Here is a 9665-nt window from a genome sequence, read left to right as displayed (position 1 = left end):
AATTCTACCAAAGTAAGTCATCATTTATTTGGTATTGTATCTATAAGGGACCTAAAAGAAGAAAGAGTCATATTATATCCATATTTTTCCCATTATATTAAACGTAGCTCCAAGTGAAATTTGAGACAGCAAATTAACAATGTTTTAGAAAGTCTTGATGTCTGAAGAATTCTTTAGGCACCTATGCTGGTTTCCAGAAACTAAATTTGAGAAAACAGAATCTGAACTTAGCATCTTCGCATTGTTCTGAAGATTTGACTATTATTCTAAAGCATGTGCTGTAAAGACAAAAATTTGTTTTGCTTTAAAAAAAAATTCCCAGATTTATTAGCTATATTATGGTGACCCTGAGGACAGAAGAAAAACAACTGTGTTTAGTTTGTTTAATTCACTTCTGGCACTGTGTCCTAATGGTCCTAAAATGCAAGTTGTACTTTTAATGCCTTTTCTTGTAAGAGTTTTACAACTGCCATAGGAAATAAGGATGTGAGAAGCTCAAAATATTCTGAGTTCAGGAATGGTTTATATAAACAGCTCAGAGTCAGCAAAAGGTTTTCCAGAAACCCTTGTCAGAATTCTACTTACAGTTTATTGGCCCACATTTTGTTTCCTAGCCATGGCTAATTACAAGGGTGGCTGCAAATGTAACTAACTCCTACAGCCTCTTTAGAGGAGGAGACAATAGAGAAGATGGCTAGAAATAATTATTGGATTGGTCACTCAACAGTACGTATACCTCTTAAATTATATGCACTATGATGGGTCAGTCTTCATTTTTTCTTTCTTAGATATAAAACAGATTCCCTTACTATTTATTGTAATGGTAGTTACATTATTTATTAGGCATTTCTCTGAACTAGGTACTATTTCAAGCACTTTCCAAATATTCGTTATATCTTTAACAGTTCTACAAGGCAGGTTTCATTACACCCATTTTACAAATGAGAAAACTGAGACACCAAGAAGTAAAGTTACTGATTTCAAGTTTATGCATCTACTACTTGGCAGAACAGAAACACTCTGAAACCGGTGACTTTACAGTTTACACCACCCTTCAGTTATAGGTTAATGACTATGACATTTCACTTCTCAATGTCCTTCTTTTTCTTTTTTATATTACATTGTTTATATTTTAGATGGAATTCATCATTTTGTTTGTTTTGCAACAATAAACTTGAGCTATTCATTTAAGATACAAGTGTGCATCAGATCATTTTCTGAAACATAATTTAGAAAGACAACTTGGCTGCATTTTCTATCATATAGACAAGTTGCCCGAGAATGTCTCGTTTTTTCTTATTTGCAGAATGATGGATTGTTCTATATGTACTTTAGCAGATCTTGAAAACTTAATACCATATAATCTCTGAATTCAGAAAATTTAGATCTTTTAGGGTCCAGCACAGCCCATTTTTTATGGTGGACAAATTTTTCTGATTGCTTAAGAGAGTCATTGCTAATAAATTTGCGAAGAATCTTCAATAAAAAATGCAAAGATACTGTTTTGAGGAGAAGGCAAAATGACAAGAAGCTGGAATGCATCAACACTAAAGGAATAAGAAATATTATGACTTTTCACATATATTCGTTTTCATGAAAGGGAAAAAATGCAGAGCTGATAACGAGACCTATATTTGATTTATAGGTGGATTCAGCTGATGTAAAAATAATTGCAATAAATTACTCTGAGAATAATCTAAAATCAAGAATGCAGCATTTATCGGTACATGATCCCTCATTAGTAAAGAATGAAATAATGCAGGCTCTGACAATTCTTCCTCCCACGTGAGACAAACAAGCCCTGTGCATGATGTTAATGACTTGAAAGAATGCCAACTTTGGGCAATGTTTGGAATTTAACTAGCACTCATAAATACAGGTAGATGTGATGTGATCCCAGCACTGGCTCTGGCTTGACTCAACCAGACCTTGGGTTAAGCATGCTATGCAACAATAATCTGGAATGATAGGTGAGAAGACTTGAAAGAGTATTGTTTGTGCTTAAAGGGAATGCTCTCCTAAACATTTAGACAATGATTGTAGTGATTACATAGAAATAGTGTAAGATTGATGCTCTAGTCAATAACATCCAAATAGAAACTGTATCTTGCTGTGCAGGGAGTTCAAACTCTGTGCAAAACCAATTCTGTCTACTTCCTTCTCTCTCCTTCTACCATACCTCCACTGTATCTCCACACTTACCCAGAGAAGTCCTTCTGCTTTGCAAAACTGGACTTAGATAGCATGACATTGGACCACTACGAAAGTATGTTGGTTATAAATATGACTACATGCTGACAAGTTTTCTCTTGGTTCATCTCAGGCCAAGAAAAGACACTTTGAGTTGAGTATAATATTTTTCTGCTATAATCTGCATGCTGTAAGAAGTTTTGGAGTCTGCAAAGCCTCAGTTAGAATCTGAAATCTGACCATTACTATTTGAATAAACTTGAGTAATTTACTTTGAAATGTATTAGGATAGAAATAGCATGGGTTTGCTACTATAGCCGAGGTCATCAGACTCCTCTAGCAGAACAGTGTTCTCAATTCCATGTAATGCAGTTTCTGGTATTCAGAATCTGGTACTAATCAAGGAAATAGGTATTTTTATTCATTTTTGTCCTTATATTGGTTGTGGTCAATAAATCCATCCTTTGGAATAGGTAACAAACAAGTACTATCTTACCAAGGAATCTATTAACAAACTCTAAGTTATCAATTTATTAGCATTATCTTAAATAGTTCTCTCAGAAAATTATTCCTGATTAGAACAGAAATTAATGGTGGTAGGATTTATGCAGAGATAATTTTCTCAAAGTATACATCTTAATAATTAAATAATTAATAAAATAAACCCCCTTAAGATATGGTTTTAGTATTTCCCAAGGATAGAGTTTACTGATCGTTGGAAGGTGAGGAGGACAATAAAGTAGCCCTCAAACTGAGAAGGCAAATTGAGACCAGAAAACAAAGCCGAAGACTCCATACAATTTAGAGAGTTTTATTCAAGATAACTGGCTGATGGAGGGGGCAGATGTGGGTCAGGCGGGAGATGATCCATGGCGTCTGCACGATTATTCTCCTCGAAGTCCAGAGCTTAGTCCACAGACTTTATAGAGCAAGGGCACACACAGAAGGGTATGTAATGACACAGAGGACTAACATGCACCTCAGAGGGATTGCACGCACCTGACTGACAGCTAACCTTTAAGTAGATCTTGTGGCAGCACTACCTCTGGATGGGGAAGGAGAAAGACTATGTTATCTCTAATAGATCCATGGGAGGCCAACACAAGCTTCCCTTCATTCCAGCCGGCATCCCTTGGTGGGCGTTTCTGAAGTATGAATATTAATCTCCAAGCAGCCCAGAAACACATAACCCTAAGAGAGATCTTGAGGGAGCACAAACAAGATGGGGGGCCAGAGATGGAGTCAGTAGTGTCCGCACTTGCACAGTGATTTTGCCATAATTCAGTGATACCTCTTTCCACATTAGACCATGCTTCTTATTCAGCAGCTATTATCATTCTCTTCACTCTTCCTTAGATTATAAGCTCCATATGGGCAAGAAATATGTCTCTTCAAAATAAATGACTAAAAATATTTTAGAACATTTTTTATTTTTTTTGCCTGTGGTTCAGGTGGTATTTAAAAAAGAGAGAAGAGGAAGCTGTGTTACTGGTTACAAATGCATTTTGTTGAAACTAATAACAAAAAGTCCTTTTTTTTTTTTTTTTTGCTAATTTGAGAGAGAGAGAGTGCACGTGCTGGGTGGGGCAGGGGGAGATCATGACCTGAGCCAAAATCAAGAGTCATACATTTAACTGACTGAACCACCCAGGTGCCCCTGTAAGTCCTTTTATAATATCCATTTTGACAACACAGAAAGTGTATATGAAGCTCAAAGTCTCCTCAGACAGATGGTCAAATGGTAAACACTTCAAGATGATGGATAACTCTGAATGGGCCATAAGAATCATTGAAGAAATAAGCAGATAAAAATGATGATCTTGTGGAAATTAAAATACCTAGTTTTAAAAGATGGCTGATCTCCCACTTAACCAGTGTACTGGGGAGGAGGTTATAGAGCATAGAACTGATCAGTCCATATAATAGGATTCAACCCACCCTCCTAAGTGTTAGTGCGCTTCTCAGGAAGATAGGACTTTCAGGGGCTTCCTTGCAGAGTGGAGGCCGCTAGCGATGTCACTTTAGTTGTTAGGAGCTCAGACATAGTTATAGCATTCAACATGTTTATTCATGAAGTCAGAAGGAATAGGAGTTCAGTCCCACATGAATTGTCTTAAGACATGATTTGTGAAAATTGTGGGCTGTTGGTCAAATCTTAATGTACCGCTTTCTTATAATTTAGCCCAGCACTCCTTGCACAGATATCTACTTTCTCCTTTGGTAGTAACAAAAACACTTTCCCCAGAGCAGAGAAAGATTTAGGTAGAGGTGGTGTATTAGTGAGGTGACATAAGGTAACATAGTCACAGGTTTTAAACATCAGGAGGTATCTTTGATTAAGATGACTATCTTTGGGGGGACCATTGCACTGCGTATCAGAGTTGACTCTGGCCCCCCATAATGCATATCCATTTTATACACAAACTATGTTCATCCCATCCAATATCCCCGAATGTCTCAAGAGACATCAACTCTAAGTCCAAAATCTCATTTAAATCTCATCACCTCCAAAGTTCCACATTTCTTCATCTAAATAATCTAAATCAGGCAAGGGTGAGGCTCTGGGTATAATCCATTCTGAGACACAGTTCCTCTCCATGTTGAAATCTGTGAAACTCAAGAAACAGGTTATCTGCTCCCGAAATACAATGGTGGAACAAGCATTAAAAAAAGGAATAGACATCTCAGTTCAAAAAGAGAGAAAGGGGGAGGAAAAAGGGTCAGAAGCCCAAGAAATTCCAAAATGCAGTTGAGACACCCACATTAGGTTTCAAAGCCTTGGAATAGTCCTCTGTAGCTTTCAGCTCTGCCCTCTGGGCTTACAATTATTCCTCTGCAGTTAAATCTCCACCGTTGGAGTAATACCCCCCCCCCTTGTTATCTTGATAGCATGTATTTGCAGCTGAATAGTTTTACCAGCCTGTCTTTTCCCTATGGAATTTTGGGGGCCCTACAACCTTTTTTTCATTTTGATCTCTTTATCCCTTTTAGTCCAAATTGGCAGTGTTTCTGCTGGCATTAAGTCACTACAAACTTTATGAGTCCCCTATGTATGTCACAAGGACTCACTCCATTAGAAAAGAAGCCCCTTCATAGGGCTTCCTTAGATAACCTCATCTCTATTTTTGGCTTCCACTGAAATGGTTGAGGGGATCCATGAGTCACAGGCTTAATCTCTTCAGAGACCTCTCTTTGTGACTGAATACGTTGACCTTTTGCCCCTTTTGAGGCATTAGAAGATGGTTGTCCAGTCATACTCTTGGCTGTCTTTCCAGAACACTCTTGACAGTGAATCCTGTGGTTTTAGAGTCTTCTGCAATCTGGGTAGCTGAGCATTTCTCATTTCATCAAGTCCAGGTTCCTTTTTGATTAAGTTGTTCCCCCTTCCTTATCTCTTTCCCCTTCCATTTTATTTTAAGAAGCAAGAAGAAACCAAGCCACATTTTCAACACTTTGAGAATTTCCCAGAAAAGTCCAAGTTCATCACTTCAAATTCTGTGTTCCATATAACTGTAGGACACAGTTTCACTAAACTTTCTGCCACTATATAACAAGAATTATCTTTCTTCCAGTTTCTAATATGTTTTTCATTTCCTTTTGAGCCCTTACCAGCAGTGCATTTACTATCCTTTCTACCATTAGTCAGCTTAATGATGATTTAAGTATTCTCTAAAACAATGTAGGTTTTTTCTGCCGTGTTCCTTACTTCCTTCTCAGTCCTTATGATCAGAGTCATTAAAATCCATCTTTTTACTAACAGTCTGTTCAAAGGAGTCTAGGCTTTTCCTATCATGCTCCTCAGGATGCTCCAGTGTCTACTCTTTACTCAATTCCAAAGCCACCTCCACATTTTTAGGCATTTGTTACAGGAGCATTCCACTTCCAGTTACCAAGCGTTGTATTAATTTCCTATTGTTACTTTAATAAACTACTGTAAATATGGTTGCTTAAAACATTAGTTTATTATCTTACAATTCTGAAGAGCAGACATTCAAAATAGGTCTTACTTGGCTAAGATGTCAATAGGCCTCTAGGGGATATCTATTCTTTTGCCTTTTCCAGCTTCTAGAAGTGCAAGACTTCTTTTCTCATGGCTTTTCTACTCTCATAGCCAGAAGTATAACATACGCATAACTTTTCCTCTGACACTTCTGCCTCACTCTAATAAGGACTCTTATGACTACATTGGGTCCACCCAGATAATTTAGGTCATCTTTCTATCTCAAGATGCTTAACTCAATCACATGTGCAAAGTCCCTTTTACCATGCAAAGCACTCACAGGTTCCAAGGATTAGGACATGGACATCTTTAGGACGGTGGGGCATTACTTTTCCTACCAGAGAAAGATACTATAAAAATGAGTTCCTTGAGAGCAGAGATCATACCTTCCTCCTTTCCACATCATTAGAATCTAGCACAGTCATTGCCTGGCACCTAGAAGGCACTCAGCAAACGTTTAATAATTGTTTTGATCAAGAAAAAATGTATTTGGTATTTGCGATGTGACAGACACTCTTCTAGGTGCTGGAAGAAATGGCAGTGAACAAAATGCAGTTCTAGTTTTTACAGACCTTACATTCTAGTGTGGGGAAGCAGAAAGTACACACCAAAAATATGTATTAGGTGATGCTATGAAGAAAAATAACCCAGGATAGAGAGAGAATGTTCTAGGTGTGCCACGTAAGAAGTCCTCTCAGACAAGGGGTCATTTGACTAAAGAGTAAAAAGAACTGAAGAACCAGGATTTAGGAATATTTGGGAGAATAACATTATATAAAGATTAAATGATATGTGCAAAGATTCTGAGTTAGGAACATGCTTGGATTTTGAGATTTTTAAGGAATAGTAAGGATGCAAATGAGGCTTACAATGAAAGAGGGAGAGAATGGTATAAGATGAAGTCAGACAGGTAGACAGATGACAGAATGCATAGGATTTTGTAGTCTGTGGTAAAGATTTGGATTACATTCAGAGGGAGATGGAAGTACATTATGGGGTTGGAACAGAGGCTGGCAAATATCCAACTTATATCTTAAAAGACTAGTCTGGTTGCTATGTTGAATACTAACTGTGGGAAGGTTAATGGAGGAAACAAAAAGACAAGACAGGGCTATTGGAAAAGTCCCAGGGAGAAGTGATGGTGACCTGGATTAATTTGGTAACAGCTGTAGTGTTAAGAATTTGTAGCTCATTCTCGACACATTTTTAAGATGGGACCAAAGATACAGATGTAGTGAAAAGAAGAGGCACATGCACCTCAACGTTCATAATAGCAATGTCCACAATAGCCAAACTGTGGAAGGAGCCGAGATGTCCTTCAATAGATGAATGGATAAAGAATATGTATGTGGTTCATATATGCGATGGAATATTACTCAGCCATCAAAAAGGATGAATACCTACCATTTACATCGATGTGGGTGGAACTGGAGGGGATTATGCTAAATGAAATAAGTCAAGCAGAGAAAGACAATTATTATATGGTTTCACTCATATATGGAACATAAAGAATATCACAGAGGATAATAGAGGAAGAGAAGGAAATTGAATGGGAAGAAATCAGAGAGGGAGACAAACCATTAGAGATTCTGGACTCTGGGAAACAAACTGAGGGTTACAGAAGGGAGGGGGGTTAAGGGATGTGGTAACCAGGTGATGGGTATTAAGGAGGGCATGTGTTGTGATGCACTGGGTGTTACAGGCAACTAATGTATCATTGAACACTACATCGAAAAGTACTGATGTACTGTATGTTGGCTAACTGAACATAATAAAGAAAAAGTTGGGGCTTGTATGATTTGCATGATGGTTTGGCTATGGTGTGAGAGAAAGAAAGCAATTATCTTTCTTGGATGAGGCTGAGCATCTGATGAGTGTAGGCAGCATTTATTGAACTGGAGAAGATTCAAGACAAGGACAAAATTTCAGTTTTGTGTATGTTTAGATTGATGTTCACCAGACATTAAGTCAAAATACTGTGGAGGCAGATAGACATGGGGAGACTGGAGTTCAAGGTAGAAACTGGGGCAAGAGATATGCTTTTGGGAATCAGCATGTGGATGCCATGTAAAGCTGTAGAACTGGATGAAATCCCCAGGGGAGCCATTTTAGAAAAGAGGTGGTACCAGAATTGAGCAAAGGGGTATTCTTGTGTTTGGAGGTCAGGAATGTGAAGAGATACCAGCAACAGAGTGTACTAACGAGCAGGCAAGTGGAGAGTGATAGGATCCAAGACAGAGTGATGTCCTGGAAGCCAAATGAAGACAAATTTTCAAGAAAGGAGTAATCAAATGTGTCAGCTGCTACGGAGATGTCAGTAAAATGAGGACTTCAGAATAGCCATTTTTTGACATAATGGAGGTGATTGTGTTTTGATGAGTTGGGGATACAAATGTCCAGTTGAGGTTATTCATGGAGCTTCAAGTGCCTTTATATTCACACAACAGCAGAGAATCCTTATTGTATTTCTAAACATTGACAAATACTTAAAACTTCATGTTATGTGATTTGGGGCTGACTGGTAGTACAATTATTGGAGTTTTTTTTTTGGTTTAATTAAGATTTCTAAGTTGGTCAGGATGCCTGGCTGGCTCAGCCTGTAGAGCATGTGACTTTTGACCGTGGGGTCATGATTTCGACCCCCATGTTGGGTAGAGATTACTTTAAAAAATTTTAAAAGGTTTCTGAGTTGGTCATCTAGCGTATCTTTATTTGCAATACCCTTAAAATATATTAGCTTTAAACTTTCTAAATTGCTTAACTTGAATTTATTTCCTTTCCATTATAAGACCGATCAGTCCATAAAATGGAGAGATTTATATAACTAGAACAATTTCCATTTTTCTGGGAGAGCAACAACAGAGTGCAGGCAGAATAGTTTGAAAGGCACTTTTGCTTTAACTTTTTATCCCATTTCCTCACGGTGCTGACAGAGATCAAATATCAAATGCTCCAGGTCAGAGATTAGTTATGGGGATTCTTTAGTTGAAAGTGCATTCATTCTTTTGAGACCAATAAATATGTTAGTAATTAGTGTTGTCTAGCTGCATATTCCCCTCCTCTTAGCAAAATCAACTATCAAAACATTGTTGGCTTATATATGACTCTATTATCTAAATAATAGACTGTATATTTGGTATATTTTGCAAAAAAAAAGATAAATAGGAATAACTGTAAAGCACATAAAATATTTAAAAAACTCATAGAGCCAAAAAAATTCTCAAGTATCCTGCCAATATTCATTACAGGTTCCTTAAAATACAATGCATAAATCAAAACTATTCCACAGCCTTCTCCCATATTATACTCTGTTGCTTTTTTATCTCCTTCTTACAGGTGGGACAGCTATATTTGGCAAGGGATTGACAAATAGCAGGGAAAGCTTATTAGGAAAGGGAGAATGTGAAAGAAATTTGCCACATGGAATTTACAACCTACAACTGGGATCTGAGGACAGAAATCATCATTCATGTAC

Source organism: Ursus arctos, unplaced genomic scaffold, assembly GCF_023065955.2.
Source record: "Ursus arctos isolate Adak ecotype North America unplaced genomic scaffold, UrsArc2.0 scaffold_18, whole genome shotgun sequence".
NCBI classification, from domain to species: domain Eukaryota; kingdom Metazoa; phylum Chordata; class Mammalia; order Carnivora; family Ursidae; genus Ursus; species Ursus arctos.
The sequence above is the reverse complement of the archived record's forward strand: the minus strand, read 5'-3'. Positions refer to the sequence as shown.